The sequence below is a fragment of the Ornithorhynchus anatinus genome, chromosome 20, assembly GCF_004115215.2.
Source record: "Ornithorhynchus anatinus isolate Pmale09 chromosome 20, mOrnAna1.pri.v4, whole genome shotgun sequence".
Lineage (NCBI taxonomy): Eukaryota > Metazoa > Chordata > Mammalia > Monotremata > Ornithorhynchidae > Ornithorhynchus > Ornithorhynchus anatinus.
Window position 1 is genome coordinate 12,912,026 of NC_041747.1, and position 15,274 is coordinate 12,927,299.

The 15,274-nt window shown below is 45.4% G+C and overlaps 1 protein-coding gene and 1 non-coding gene across 2 annotated transcripts in view; both read right to left on the minus strand.

Moving 5' to 3' along the window:
- The window catches only part of GAS6 (growth arrest specific 6), a 64,542-nt gene that overhangs the window by 40,030 nt on the left and 9,238 nt on the right, over window positions 1–15,274 (minus strand). The gene's annotated exons all lie outside the window — the stretch shown is intronic.
- Window positions 11,537–11,674, minus strand: LOC114805964. The gene has a single exon (XR_003754095.1). It is a non-coding gene; the product is annotated as a small nucleolar RNA SNORA7 (small nucleolar RNA).

The following is a 15,274-nucleotide window of genomic DNA, read 5'->3' on the forward strand; positions in this document are numbered from 1 at the left end:
ACCTGGGCTCTAACCCGACTCCACCACCCATCTCCTGAGTGACCTTGGACAAATCACTTCACTTCTCTGGGTCGTGGTTTCCTCAGCTGTAAAATGGGTCTTCGATCCCTGTTCTCTCCCAATTAGGCTGTGAGCCCCGTGTGGGGCGGGGACTATGCCTGATCTGATTATCTTGTATCTATAAATGATATATTATGAATTATTTATTTGTATTACTGTCCATCTCCCCCTGCAGTTCTCTGTGGGCAGAGAACACGTCTACCAGCTCTGTTGTACTGTACTCTCCCAAATGCTTAGTACAGTGCTCTGCACGCAGTAAGAGTTCAAAAAACACCATTGATCATGATAATGGTGATGATCTATGCCAGCTTGCAGAACAGTGCTTGGCCCACAGTACATGCTTAATCAAACCCACAACTATTATTATTAGTATTTTTATTACTTGTGGGTCTTAACTTTTTATTAATAACGATACAGCTAATATTAATAATTTAAAAGTAAGATAATTTCAGATTGCCCCTTTTCCACTCTCCTTCCGGATCTGGAGTGTAAAGGGAAATTAGACATCAGTCACTTGGACTTCAATCGATTAGACTTCAATCAATCACACTTGCCCCTCAAAGCCCTACTGAAGGCTCACCTCCTCCAGGAGGCCTTCCCAGACTAAGCCCCCCTTTTCCTCTGCTCTCCCTCCCCTTCCTGTCACTCCGACTCGTTCCCCTTGCTCTACCCCCCAACCCCACAGTACTTATGTGTACATATATACACATATATATTAATGATGTGTATATATCTATAATTCTATTTATTTATATTGATACTACTGATGCCCATTTACTTGTTTTGATGTCTGTCTCCCCCCTTCTAGACTGTGAGCCCGCTGTGGCAGGGATTGCCTCTCTTTGTTGCTGAATTGTACTTTCCAAGTGCTTAGTAGAGTGCGCTGCACACGGTAAGCACTCAATAAATACGACCGAATGAATGAACAATATAACAGATACATTCGCTGCCCAGACAAGCTTACAGTCCAGAGTTTAGAGCAGCTGAGTGTCAGGGCCGGGATTAGAACCCAGGTCCTCTGACTCGCAGGTCCATGCTCTATACAGTAGGTCACACTACTTCTCAGGTGGTTAAACTTGAAAGGGTATGTAGGTCATTTGGCCTGGCTGCAGGTCCACTTCAGTCTGTCTAGAGAAAAATCTTAGCTAAATTTTGGTACTTATTCAGCGCTTAGTACGTTCCCAGCACTGTTTTAAACGCTGGAGTACATACAACTTAGGTTGGACACAGTCCTTATCCTATATAGGACTCCCACTCTTAATCCCCATTTTACAAATGAGGTAAATGAGACCCAGAGAAGCAAAGTGACTTGCCCAACGTCACACAGCAGTTATGTGGCAGAGCTGGAATTAGAACCCATGACCTTCTGACTCCCAGGCCTGCGCTCTATCCACTAAGTCACACTGTTCTCCAAATGAGGTTACTTTCTGCCCTCTTCACGGTCAAATTGTCCTTAGTTTCAATCGCTGCTTCAAATGGGCCTTCAAGCCATTAGAAGGAAACAGGAATATTTCATCGCAGAGGCTGATGGAAGTTTTATCAATCGGGGGCCCCGCAAATATTCTCCTGGCATCCCTCCAACTGAGCCTGTGATTTTTAGAAGCCGGAGAGATGTTTGAATGATCCGGTGCCAGACTTTCGGAGGGCGATTGTTCGGGACGTGGGAAATCAAAGTTAGCTTAATCAACTGGGCTGGCAGGAAAAGTGAACACAATATCTGGCTCTTCTGAGCCGGGGGGTACACTATGTATTCTTGGGAGGTATGCGGTATGTACTCCAGGAAGCCAAAGAGGTAAACCTGGTGTTTCTTGCCAGGTTTTTCTTGGAGCCAACAGACGGAGGATCAGAAGAATGGGTCTCGAAGCGTTTCGGGAATATTTCCTGTGTAAACAAAGACTTAGCCTTCATCCACCAAATTAGCAATTTCGGAGGTCCGATTTAATTTGCATTCCTTCTTGGTTTAGCTGTGCCAACGGCAAGGATAAATATATTGATAAATACACTGATGGAGTTCATTCATGCATTCTACCGAATTTATTGAGCACTTACTGCGTGCAGAGCACTGGACTACGTGCTTGGAAAGTACAATTCAGTAACAAATAGAGACAAGCCTTGCCCACAGAGGGCTCACAGACTAGAAGGGGGGAGTTCATCTTTGGGACAGAGGCCGTCTCCTGGAAGTTTCTCCTCAACACTGACCCCTCAGAAACCCTCTCCCACTCCAAAATTATAGGATGGGTTCCCCCCGACTCTAGTCCCCGACCTTTCCAAGGTCCCCTTACAAGGAGTGAATCCTTTCTTGTTTGGTTCTGAGGTGTGTCCTCCTCCCTAGAACTTTGCGTGCTCAGACAGGCTCAGTACCAGTCTTTGCACATTTGGTTCGGAGGGGCAAACTGGGGAAAGATTCCCCTGATCCTTTGACTAAGACTCAGGCAGGGAAGCGGCGGGGGAATTTTCAACTCCCAAAATTAGGCGTGTTTTTGAGGGAATTGCCTATTCTGAGCCCATGTGGGTCAAAGCTAGCATCGAGCTCCAACCCAGTGAGGCATCACAGGGCAGATGCTTGGAGTTGAATATCACTAGTCCTGCTTCCAGAGTCAACCGGCAACACATCTGCCTAGGTACTTTTTTTAAAAAAAAGTGGTATTTCTAAAGTGCTTCCTTTGTGCCAGGCACTGTATTAAGCCTTGGGGTAGATTCAAGCTAATCAGGTTGGTCACAGTCCCTGTCCCACATGGGGCTCACAGTCTTATTCTCCATTTTATGGATATGGTAACTGAGGCCCAGAGAGAGTGAAGTGATTTGTCCAAGGTGAAACACAGACAAGTGGCTGATCTGGGATTGGAACCCATGACCTTCTGACTCCCAGGCCTGTGCTCTATCCACTATACAATGCAATTCAACAGAGTTGGTAGACAAGTTCCTTGCCCACAGCGAGCTTACAGTCTAGCTGGCTTATCGTAGGCAGGGACTGTGTCTATCACTTATGTTTTATTGTACTCTCCCAAGAGCTTAGTACAGCGCACTGCACGCAATAAGTGCTCAATAAATATCATTGATTGATGGATGGACAGACATTCTTTTTCTTAATGGTATTTTTTAAGTGCTTACTATGTGCCAGCCACTGTCCTAAGCACTGGGGCAGATACAAAGTAATGAGGTTGGACACAGTCCATTTCCCACGTGGGGCTCATAGTTTTAATGCCCATTTTATTCATTCATTCCTTCAATCGCATTTATCCAGCGCTTACTGTGTGCAGAGCACCGTATTAAGCATTTGCGAGAGTAGGACGCAACGAAAAACAGACACATTCCCAGCCTACAGCAAACTTTCAGGTACCTCATTTTACAGATGAGGTAACCGAGGCACAGAGAATTGAAGTGACTTGCCCAAAGTCACATAGCTGATAAGTGGCGGAGCCGGGATTAGAACCCACGATCTGTGACTCCCAAGCCCGGGCTCTTTCCACTAAGCCTATCCTCCCTACCGTCGGCTAGCGAACTACTGAAATGACGGTAAATCCATAAGCATCGGATCCAAAACGTTTCTCATCGGCTATGTTCCCTACCCTCCGGCCAGCTGCATTCTCCTAACAAAAATATCACGGCATTATAGGTGGATGGTGACGTTATGCATTGGCCAAATTAGCAGGTGATTGTCTTCCTTCGGAACCTCCTAAAGGAGGGCATACTGTAATTTCTAAGTTAACAATGAAGGGCATTTGTTTTGGTTCCTGTTCTAAGAGAATGGAGGGCGTTGTCACCGGTCACAGAAATGAAAACTGGGAAGGCCCGGGGATATCATTCAACTCCCCACCCGGGTGACCAACCCAGGGTGGGTCACAATACGGAAAGATCTTAGCATTAAGGGATTGGAGTACGTAATGATAGACTTTCATTACTTCGCCGGTCCAAGTTTCTACCTCCTTCTAAACAGCTAAGCCACAGCCCGGTTGCGTTTCCATATTACCGTCCCCTGATTCGCATTTGGTGAAAGTACATAAAATAATAACTAATAATAATGATGCTATTTGTTAAGCATTCGTTCGTTCATTCAATCGTATTTATTAATAATGATGGTATTTGTTAGGAGCTTACTTTGGGTCAAGCACTGTTCTAGGCCCTGGGGTAGATACGAGGTAATCAGGTTGTCCCACGTGGGGCTCGCTGTCTTAATCCCCATTTTACAGATGAAGTAACTGAGGAAAGGCGAAGTTAAATTGCTTGCCCCAGGTCACACAGCAGACAAGTGGTGGAGTCGGGTTTAGAACCCGTGTCCATTTATTGAGCACTTATTGTGTGCAGAGCACTGTATTAATAATAATGTTGGTATTTGTTAAGCGTTTACTATGTGCCGCGTGCACTGTTCTAAGCGCTGGGGTAGACACAGGGGAATCAGGTTGTCCCACGTGGGGCTCACAGTCTTCACCCCCATTTTACAGATGAGGGAACTGAGGCCCAGAGAAGTGAAGTGACTTGCCCACAGTCACACAGCTGACAAGTGGCAGAGCCGGGATTCGAACTCATGACCTCTGACTCCAAAGCCTGTGCTCTTTCCACTGAGCCACGGTATTAAGCGCTTGGGAAGTACAATTCGGCAATAGATAGAGACAATCCCTGCTCAAAATGGGTTCACAGTTTAGAAGGGGGTAGACAGTCATCAAACCAAGTAAACAGGCATCATTATAAATAAATAGAATTATAGATATACACACATCATTAATACAAATAAATAGAATTATAATTATAAATATTTATATATAAGTACTGTGGGGTGGGGAGGGGAGTAGAGCAAAGGAAGTGAGTCAGGGTGATGGGGAGGGGAGTCAAACACAGTAGTACATATGAGAATACCAGAAGGGAAAACTGGAATTGAATCCCCATTTTGCAGATGAAAGAACTAAGGCACAGAGAAGTGAAGTGACTTTCCCAAGGTCACATATCAGAGAGGTGGTGGAGCCGGGATTAAAACCCAAGGTCTTTCCACTAGGCCATACTGCCTTCCAAATAAATAACATTACAGGTATGTACATAAGGGCTGTGGGGCTGGGATTGGGGAATGAACAAAGGGAGCAAGTCAGGGAGATGCAGAAGGGAGTGGGAAAAGGGAAAAGGGGGGCTTAGTCAGGGAAGGTCTCTTGGAGGAGATGGGCCTTCAATAAGGCTTTGAAGGCAGGGAGAGTCATTGTCTGTCTGATATGAGGAGGGAGGGCGTTCCAGGCCAGAGGCAGGCGGAAGAGATAGACTAGATCGAATGATCATGTGACTTTCCATGTCCTTCCCACTAGGAGCTCAGTAAATACAACTTGATTAATTAATTGCTACCCTGTGACCCGCTATTGTCCAGAGTCTGAGGGAAAATATGTTGTACTATTTTAGGCTGAAGAAGCATTTCGGGGAAAAAGGGGTCGGTGAAGAAACAACAGACTGCATCGCTCTCCCCCTCACCCCCACCAACTCCCGCATTGGTAAGGAATAATAATAATAATAATAATAATAATAATAATTGTTAAGCGCTTACTAAGTGTCAGGCTCTGTAGTAAGTACTGGGTGGATATAAGCAAATTGGGTTGGACACAGTCCCTGTCCCACGTGGGCTCAGTCTAAATCCCCATTGTACAGATGAGGCAACTGAGACACAGAAGTGAAGTGACTTGCCCAAGGTCTCACAGCAGACATGTGGCGGAGCCGGGATGAGAACCCAGGTCCTTCTGATTCCCAGACCTGGGCTCTAACTGTGCAGAGACCCCAAAATGCCAGGCTGATACACACCTTGGAGGTGCCGTGGGGGTTCGTCTAATGCTAAATCAATCAGTCAATCTGTGGTATTTATTGAGCGCTTACTATGCACAGAGCACTGTACTAAGCACTTGGGGAGAGTACAATACAGCAGAATTAGCAGACACGTTCCCTGCCTATAACGAGCTTACAATCTAGAGGGGGAGACAGACATTAATATGAAGCGGACGTTAATATGAAATACCGAATACAAGAGATCCCTTATGCCCCAAGTAATTTGGATTAAACGTTATGCTTTCTCAAGGCCCAGCTAAATTGCTACATTCACTTGCTCTAATCAATTTGAAACTTCGCCACGCTTTCAAGGACGAGCGGTGCGGAAAGTTTGCCGTTCTGGTAACCCGGCTGAGGATCCCTGTGTCCTGTGATGCCCTTTCCACTTGGGAGGGACTGTCTTTTTCAAAGACACGAGCTTGTGGTGCTGGGGGGGGTGGGGGCAAAGGGGGAGAGCAGAATAGGAGTCTTAGTCTGGGAATGGGGAAACAGAGAAGCAGCAAGGAGTAGAGGATAGAGCATGGGCCTGGGAGTCAGAAGGTGATGGGTTCTAATCCCTGTACCCCACTTGTCTGTTATGTGACCTTGGGAAAGTCACTTTGCTTCTCTGGGCCTCAGGTACCTCATCTGTAAAATGGGGATTAAGACTGTGAGCCCCACGTGGGACAACGTATCATGTATCTACCCCAGCACTTAGAATGGTGCCTGAAAGTAAGCGCTTAACAAATAGCATCATTATTATTAACGGGGAAAGAGTTATTGTCTGTCAAGTATGAGGAGGGAGGGCGTTCTAGGCCAGAGGCAGGATGTGGGCAAGAGATTGGGGGCGAGATTGACGAGATTGAGGTATAGTGAGAAGTTTAGCTTCAGAGGCGCAAAATGTGTGGGCTGGGTTGTAATTGAAAGTGGGGTGAGGTGAGATTGGAAGGCAGCGGGGTGGCAGGGTGATTGAATCATCTTTATTGCATTCTACATAAAGCGGAAAAGGTACCTATTGATGTTTTTTCTTCCTCAAAACCGGTAAAATTTAAGCAGGTTACACTTCACAGAACAGACTATCACAAGGCCTGAGAACTGAGTTTTGATCAGAGTTTTGGAGACATAAGCTATCTTTCTGCCATGAATGATCTGGACAGGGACCTGAAGAGTAACTAAAGAATCTTTGTTTAAGGAATCTGGCAATCACTGACTGTGCTTGCTTAGCCCAAACCAACACTCAAGGAAAAAACAAATAAAAAGCCAACAAAACTATCCCCAGTGGAAGCAACCTCACGTTCAGTCAACATCCAAGGAGTGTTGGAAACTTGTTCCTCTTAATGAAATCGATATGAGTCAACGCAACTCTATTTGCAATCAGAAGATCTTTTTTTTAACCCTGTTTGATTTTCTCAGGCCTGGTTTTTCATTCATTCAATCATATTTATTGAGCGCTTACTTTGTGCAGAGCACTGTACTAGGTGCTTAGAAAGTACAATCCGGCAACAGATACATTCCCTACCCAACAACTGGCTCGGGGGTGATATTGATCAGGTCAGATGTGACTCTCCACTGCACTATGAGAACATGCTAATTCTGCTTTAAATAGATTTATTTACTCTTCCATTGCTCCTAATGACCTGCAAACACCAGGTAAAAAAGGGTTTTTTGGAGAGTTTTTTTTCCTGCATGGACATGGGACAGGACCTCTTCCCCTGCGTCACTCAGGGTACCTCACTAGAGAAACATCACAGCGTAGTGGACAGAGCACAGGCCTAGGAGTCATTAATTAATGACCTTTAATTTCCTAATTTAAGTGCTTGCTGTGGACAGGGAACGTGTCTGACAACTCTGTTGTATTGTACTCTCCCAAGCACTCGGTACAGAGCTCTGCACACACAGTAAGCGCTCAATAAATAGCAGCGACCGATTGATTGATTGATTGATTAAGCATTTACCTTGATGTAACCTAGCAGTAAGGCCGTGGTCACCTCATGAAGTCGGCATAGATTGGACACTCACTGTGGGCAGAGATTCTTTCTCTCTTTATTGCAATATTGTGCTTTCCCAAACGCTTAGTACAGAGCACACAGTAAGTGCTCAATAAATACGATTGGATCTACGAACTCTATCGTATTGCACTTTCCCAGGCTTAGTTCAGTGTCCTGCATTCAGTCACTTCACTTCTCTTTGCCTCGGTTACCTCATCTGTAAAGTGGGGATTAAGACTGTGAGCCCCATGTGGGACAGGGACTGTGTCCAACCCAATTTGCTTGTATCCAACCCAGTGCTTAGTACAGTGCCTGGCACATAGTAAGCTCTTAACAAATGCTAAAATTACTACTGCAACAGTAAGTGCTTAACTCCCCTCTCAGGGTCGCACCCGGACATGAGAAACACATCTTTGTTCATTCCAAGCGCTTAGTACAGTGCTCTGCACATAGTAAGCACTCAATAAATACTATTGAATGAATGAATGAATCTTGTTTCAGTCAGAGAAATACAGGAACCCCAAAGCAGCAGGGTAATCGATCGGCTTTAAACGGACAAGAAAGACGGTGAAAGGGCATCTTTAAGGACAGACACATCGGTAGGAAACAGAAAAGATTAGAAGGCAAAGAGCTACAACCACGCGGAACTAGACAGAGTTATTGCTCAACCCCAGTGCGCGTCTTCGACACTGCCCTGACAGATGTTACAACAGATTAAAAATGAAACCCAAAAGATAAAAATGTTCAAGTGGGATTCTCAGATCATATCCTGGAAATACCGTTTCGAGCCTGGGTTCTAAGAGCTTACAATTTAAGTAAATTGTAAATTCCACAAACTGAAATCTTTGTAGGGTTGTCCTTTGCTCCTGAGGCTGAAATTCACCACGGGAGGCGGGATGGGTGGCTGGAAATGTCACCATGGGAAGGACACCCGGGCCGGGTCGGGTGGTGCTCACACACAGAGGTCACTATAGGGTGGACCCTCTGTCCTGATCTCACAGTGCTCACCTATAGAGTTCACTGTAGGACGGACTCTCAGCCCTGACCGCTCAGTGCTCACACACAAAGTCTGGCCCTTCCTCTGCTTGCTGTGCTTTTTGCTGGCAACCCCTGCCACGGTTTGCAACTTTTATCTCTTGGTCTGAAGGCCTTTAAGAAGCTTCTGCTCCTTTTGCGACTGACGGACAACCACGGTGGTCTAGATGTGCAAGTTCGCCCCCAGTTTCCAGCTGGGATATGGCATTGACTGAGATTTTATTTGATGGTATTCTTCAAACATTTCCTCTGCCCTCTTCGCTTTCGGTTTCCCAGCTTTCGGTTTCCCAGGCTCACCACACAGGCACTCTTTGGGTTGTTGTTCAATCCCCTCCCACGTTCCTCCCCGCTCAGCTGTGTTTCAGTAAACATAATTCAGGAGAAACAGCATGGCCTAGTGGCTAGAGCACAGGCCTGAGAGTCAGAAGGACCCGGGTTCTAATCCTGGCTTGGCTTCTTGCCTGTTGTGTGATCTTGGGTAAATCACTTAACTTCTCTGTGCCTCAGTTACCTCATCCGTAAAATGGGGATGTAATGTCCATTCACCCAGTCCTTAGTCAGCAAGCCCCATGAGGGACAGTGACCGGGCCCGAGCTGGAGACACCTCAGTGCTTGGTACAGTGCTTGGCACATAGTAAGTGCTTAACCAATACCACCATTATTACACCAGAGCTCGAAAGGTTTTCACTTTGGTCGGGAACCTGATATCACATTTCTACCACACTCTTTTTTTTGACAATCCCCCAAGTGATGTGCTGACATCCTTGACTCCATTTTCTACTTTCTGATCTGTTGTCACAGCACAATTCAAGGGCTGCTCGAGTAGCAGAATTCCGTGACAGCTTTTGGCTCTGTGTGGCCGGTATCTACTTTTAGTTGTGTGTATGATTTCCTGACGCTGGCTCCTACAGCGATTGAAGAAAAGTACCTTTGAATCGAAGGGAGTTTCAGATTGGGGGAGGAAACCTTTAGTAGATGGAGCAAAAATCGATCAAAACGGAAAGATACCCTCCGTTCGCTTAAAACACGGGGGGTTAAGTTTTTGGCGACCACCACGTTAAGGAAAACTCGCTTGGTAGAACTTTGAGCGATACCATGCTTTCCTTCCAACACTGCAACTCTATCTAGATACATGTGTACTTTTGGACGGACATTCCCTAATATCGTTCTATCCAAAATGCAGAGTGAAAACACACGTTATGAAACGTCTGAGTGTTTGGGGATGTTTAACTGTTTAATTTTAATGGAAAGTGCATTCCAAATCTGGCCAAAGAAATAAGGTCTGGAAGATCTTTACAAAAAATTTAAAATAAAAATGAAGAACACTGGGTCAGATTGATCTCCAACTCAGCAGTCTGTCTCAACAGTTGCCAATAAGCTGCTTGGAGCAGTCATGTCATGGCTGCCCTTCTTACCAGCCAATCTAAGGATGATAAATGATACATCCAGCACCTTTAACTTTTCCCTGCTTGTCCTCAACTGTCCCCTTCATTACCCCTCATGGATCATTTGTCCAGGAGTTTATCTAAATCTCTTTTGAAACTGCTTTTTTAAAGCAGCTTCCTGTGGTGATGATTTCCATATGTTTGCCATCTGGTGAGAGACGGGTTTCCGCTCATGTGTTTTTGACCTATCTCCTCTGAGCTACAATGGGTGTCCTCTCATCCTGGTATCGTGGATTTTAACGAATAACGATCAGTCAATCCATCAGGTTTGTTGAGCGCTTACTGTGTGCAGAGCACTGTACTAAGGTCTTGAGAGAGTACATCGTAACACCTTTCAGAGTACGGTCTCAGGAGGATACATCGTGGTTGGCGGACACCTTCCCTGCCTACAAGAAGGTTGCAGTCTGGGTGGGGGGATAGACATTAATATAAATGAATAATAATAAATGAATAAAATTCAGGTTGACCCTGTCCATACACCCTTCAGAATTTTGGAGACTTTTGTCCATGTTCTCTCTCAGCCTTCAACATTATCTGTCCCAAGTGCTCAGTATAGTCCCTGATCATGATTATTATTATTGTCTTTGTAAAGCACTTACTATATGCCAGTCACTGTACTAAGCCCTGGGGTGGATACAAGCAAATCGGGATGGACACAATCCCTGTCCCATGTGGGATTCACAGTCTCAATCCCCGTTTTACAGATGAGGTAAGTGAGGCACAGAGAAGTGAAGTGACTTGCCTGAGGTTGCCAGGGATTAAAACTCATGACCTCCTGACTCCCAGGCCCAGGCTCTATCCATTACGCCATGCTGCTTCTTCCCTTCCCTTCTTGTTCACCTCTACTGATGCTCTTCATAATCTATAGGGTCCAGAACTGCATTGCAATTAATCAATCGATCGATCAATAGTATTGGCCGAGCACTTACACTGTGCAGACCATTGTATTAAGCTCTTGGGGGAATAAAATATCAATCCATCAGAGGTATTTATTGAGCACTTGCTGGGTTGTCTTGTCTTATGCCGCAGAGTCGTTTCCGACCCATAGCGACACCACCGGACACATCTCTCCCCAGAAGGCCCTGCTCTCCATCTGCGATCGTTCTGGTAGTGAATCCACAGAGTTTTCTTCGTCAAAATCTGGAAGTGGTTTCCCATTGCCTCCTTCCGTGCAGTGAACTAGAGTTTCCACCCTCGACGCTCTCCCATGCTGCTGCTGCTGCCCAGCACAGGTGAGTTTGTAGCAGATGGCCTTCCACTCGCTAGCCACTGCCCAAGCTAGGAATGGAATGGGTAGGCCTCTGCTTGACCCTCCCTCCCATAGCCGAGACTGGTAGAGTACTGGAAAATCTCCAGGTGCGACCCTGAGAGAGACTTACTGGGTTACAAAGCATCATACTATACACTCCTTTCCTCTTCTCGCACTCCCTTCTGCATCATCGCCCCTCCCAGCCCCTCGGCACTTACGTACATATATGTCACTTATTTATTGCTCTTAATGTCTGTCTCCTCGCCTCCAGACTGTAAGCTAGCTCGTTGTGGGAAGGGAATGTGTCTGTTTATTGTTATATTAATAATAATGCTGGTATTTGTTAAGCGCTATGTGCAGAGCACTGTTCTAAGCGCTGGGGTAGATACAGGGTAATCAGGTTGTCCCACGTGAGGCTCACAGTTAATCCCCATTTTACAGATGAGGTAACGGAGGCACAGAGAAGTTAAGTGACTTGCCCACAGTCACACAGCTGACAAGTGGCAGAGCTGGGAGTCGAACTCATGACCTCTGACTCTGAAGCCCAGGCTCTTTCCACTACTCTCCCAAGCGCTTAATACAGTACCCTGCAGACAGATCAGTAAATACAGTAAATAAGTCTGCCTGACTGAATTGGGAGAATACAGTCCTGTAGAGTTGCTAGATCTAATCTCTGTTCTCAAGGAGTTTACAGTCTAGTAGGAGAGACAGGCAGCAAAATCCATTATTACAGCAAGGGGGTAGAGAAAGAGATGCAGTGAGAAGGTTGGGTGGGGTTTGGTGGGAGAGGAATGAGGATAAGGGGTGGAGAAAGAGTCGATTAAATGCAGGAGTTTCCGCTTGGTGGGAAGATGGCTGGGAGGGCTCAGGCACGGGGATATCATGGTTTCACGAAGTGACAAAACCAGCCATATTTTCTCTTCCCTCTTACAGAACACCCTTTCTCTTCTCCTCAAACTCTGTGGAGTCATTTCCAATTCATAGAGACTCTGGTTTTTTATCTGTAGGGTTTTCTTGGTAAAAAATACAGGAGTGGTCTACCCCTGCCTTCTTCTGCTCAGTAGAATAGTGCTTGATACATGGAAGTGCTTAACAAATACCATCATTATTATTATTATTATTGTTATAACTTAAGTCTCTGCCACTGTCTTTGATCAACACTTTGATTACTTGGACTCTTTCGCATGCCCTCTGTCCAACTCAGATGAATTACTTTGATGCCTCATCTTAGACCTTTCCATCATGGGTGACCCTGACGAGAGACTGTCTTTCAATGGCCTAGCTCTAAGCTTCATTACTGTACGCAAACTCTCCTGCCATGGTAAGACATCGATCCTTAGGAGAGCACCCTTTCTAGCGGCTACCGTATCCTGGATTTATCGTTGGAAAGAACAGCCACAAACAGCTCTGAGATCACTTCCCTGACAGGTCCCCTCAAAATGTAGTTCATTCATTCAATCATATTTATTGAGCGCTTACTGTGTTCAGAGCACTGTACTAAGCACTTGGAAAGTACAATTCGGCAATAAATAGGGACAATCCCTACCCAACAACAGGCTCACAGCCTAGAAGGATATTACTTAGATTGCCTTCTCCTTGGTTTATGGCCTTGCATCTGCTCACGGTGAAGTTCACTGGCCATTTTTCAGCCCATTTCCTCAGTTTTATGGGGTCCGCCTGGAGTTTATCCTCGTCTTGGTGAGATTTCACAACCCAGAACGGCTTAGCGGCAACTGTAAATTTGGGGATTTCACTACGCGTGCTCTCTTCCAGATGCTTTAGGAAGATGCTAAACAAAATTAATCTTTAGCTCCAGTGCCTGGAAAAGGACACTCTTTTCTCTTCTCCATCCAGATAATAATAATAGGGGTATTTATTAGGCACTTACAATATGCCCGGCACTGCAGTAAGCATAGGGGCACTGTACTAACTGCTGGATAAGTGACCATTTATCCCCACCTATACTTCCTCTCTGTAGCCAGTTTTCTATCCATGACAGACCACATCCCCTAATCCTATTAAATTGCTTCTAAAGACATTTGTTCACAATAATTCATTCATTTAATTGTATGTATTGAGCGCTTATTGTATGCAGAACACTGTACTATGTGTTTAATAAATGTGGTATTTTATAAGGGCTTTCTTTAAGCCAAGCACTGTGAGATGGTTGGGCTAGCATAACTTGTTCATTCATTCATTCATTCATTCAATAGAATGTTTTGAGTGCTAATTATGTGCACAGCACTGTACTAAGCACTTGAGAGAGTACAGTAGAACAATAAACAGACATATTCCCTGCCCACAGCGATAGTCTAGAGAGGGAGACAGACATGAATAGAAATAAATAAATGACAGATATGGACATAAGTGCTGTGGGACTGAGAGGGGGAATGAAAAAAGAGAGCAAGTCAGGACGACTTGAAGACTACATAATATATATGATATAGTATTTTATATATACTATAATATAAATAGAATGGGCAAAGTCCCTGTCCCAAATAGAGCCCTCAGTCTAAAGGGGAGGAAGAAGATAAGCAGCATGGTTTAGTGGAAAGAGCACGGGCTTGGGAGTCAGAGGTCGTGGGTTCTAATCCCGGCTCCACCACTTGTCAGTGGATGACTTTGGGTAAGTCACTTAACTTCTCTGTGCCTCAGTTACCTCATCTGTAATACGGGGATTAAGATTGTGAGCCCCAAGTGGGACAACCTGATTACCTTGTATCTATTCCAGTGCTTAGAACACTGCTTGGCACATAGTAAGTGTTTAACAAATGCCATCATCATCATCATAATTACCTTGTATCTACCCCAGCGCTTAAAACAGTGCTTGGCACATAGTAAGCGCTTAACAAATACTATCATTATTATTATTATCAACTACCTATCCTCTAGACAGTAAGCTCATTGTGGGCAGGGAATGCATCCTTTTAATGCTGTATCGTACTCTCCCAAGCCCTGCACACGGTAAGCGCTCAATAACTACAATTGAATGAATGCAGTATCCACAGTGAAGTCTGGAACGCAACCAGAGATTCCCAACCCAACATGGCTTTGCTGGCAGGACACGTGAGAATGGATGGTGGCGGAATATTCCAACAGCTGCCTTAGAGTGAAGGGAAATCAGGGCTTTGTAGAGACAAGGAGGGGAGGGAGAGAGGCACAGAAGCTTTCGGAAAAATAGAGAAGCACAGCTTCGAACAATGTAGCATCGTGGAAGCCTGCTGAGAGACAGACAGGCTAGCAAGGCACACACAAATCAAGAGAAGAACTGCTTTCTTGGAGCAGAGAGACCACCGAAAAGATGGAGAAAAAAAGACAGATTTAGAAAGAAGGGCAGTAGCTGTAAGATTTTTTTTAATGGCATTTGTTAAGTGCTTACTAGGTGTCAGACTCCGTACTAAGAGCTGGGGTAGATACAAGCTAATCAGTTTGGATGCAGTCCCTGTCCCCCATGGGGCTCACAGTCTTGAGAAGCAGGGTGGCCTAGTGGAAAGAGCCTGGGCTTGGGAGTCAGAGGTTGTAGGTTCTAATCTCGGCTCTGCCACTCGTCTCTTTCCCACTTGGACCAGAAGCCCCATGTGGGACAGGAACTGTCACTTGGCAGATATTAATAATGTTGGTATTTGTTAAGCGCTTACTGTGTGCAGAGCAGTTCTAAGCGCTGGGGGAGATACAGGGTAATCAGGTTGTCCCACGTGAGGCTCACAGTTAATACCCAGTTTACA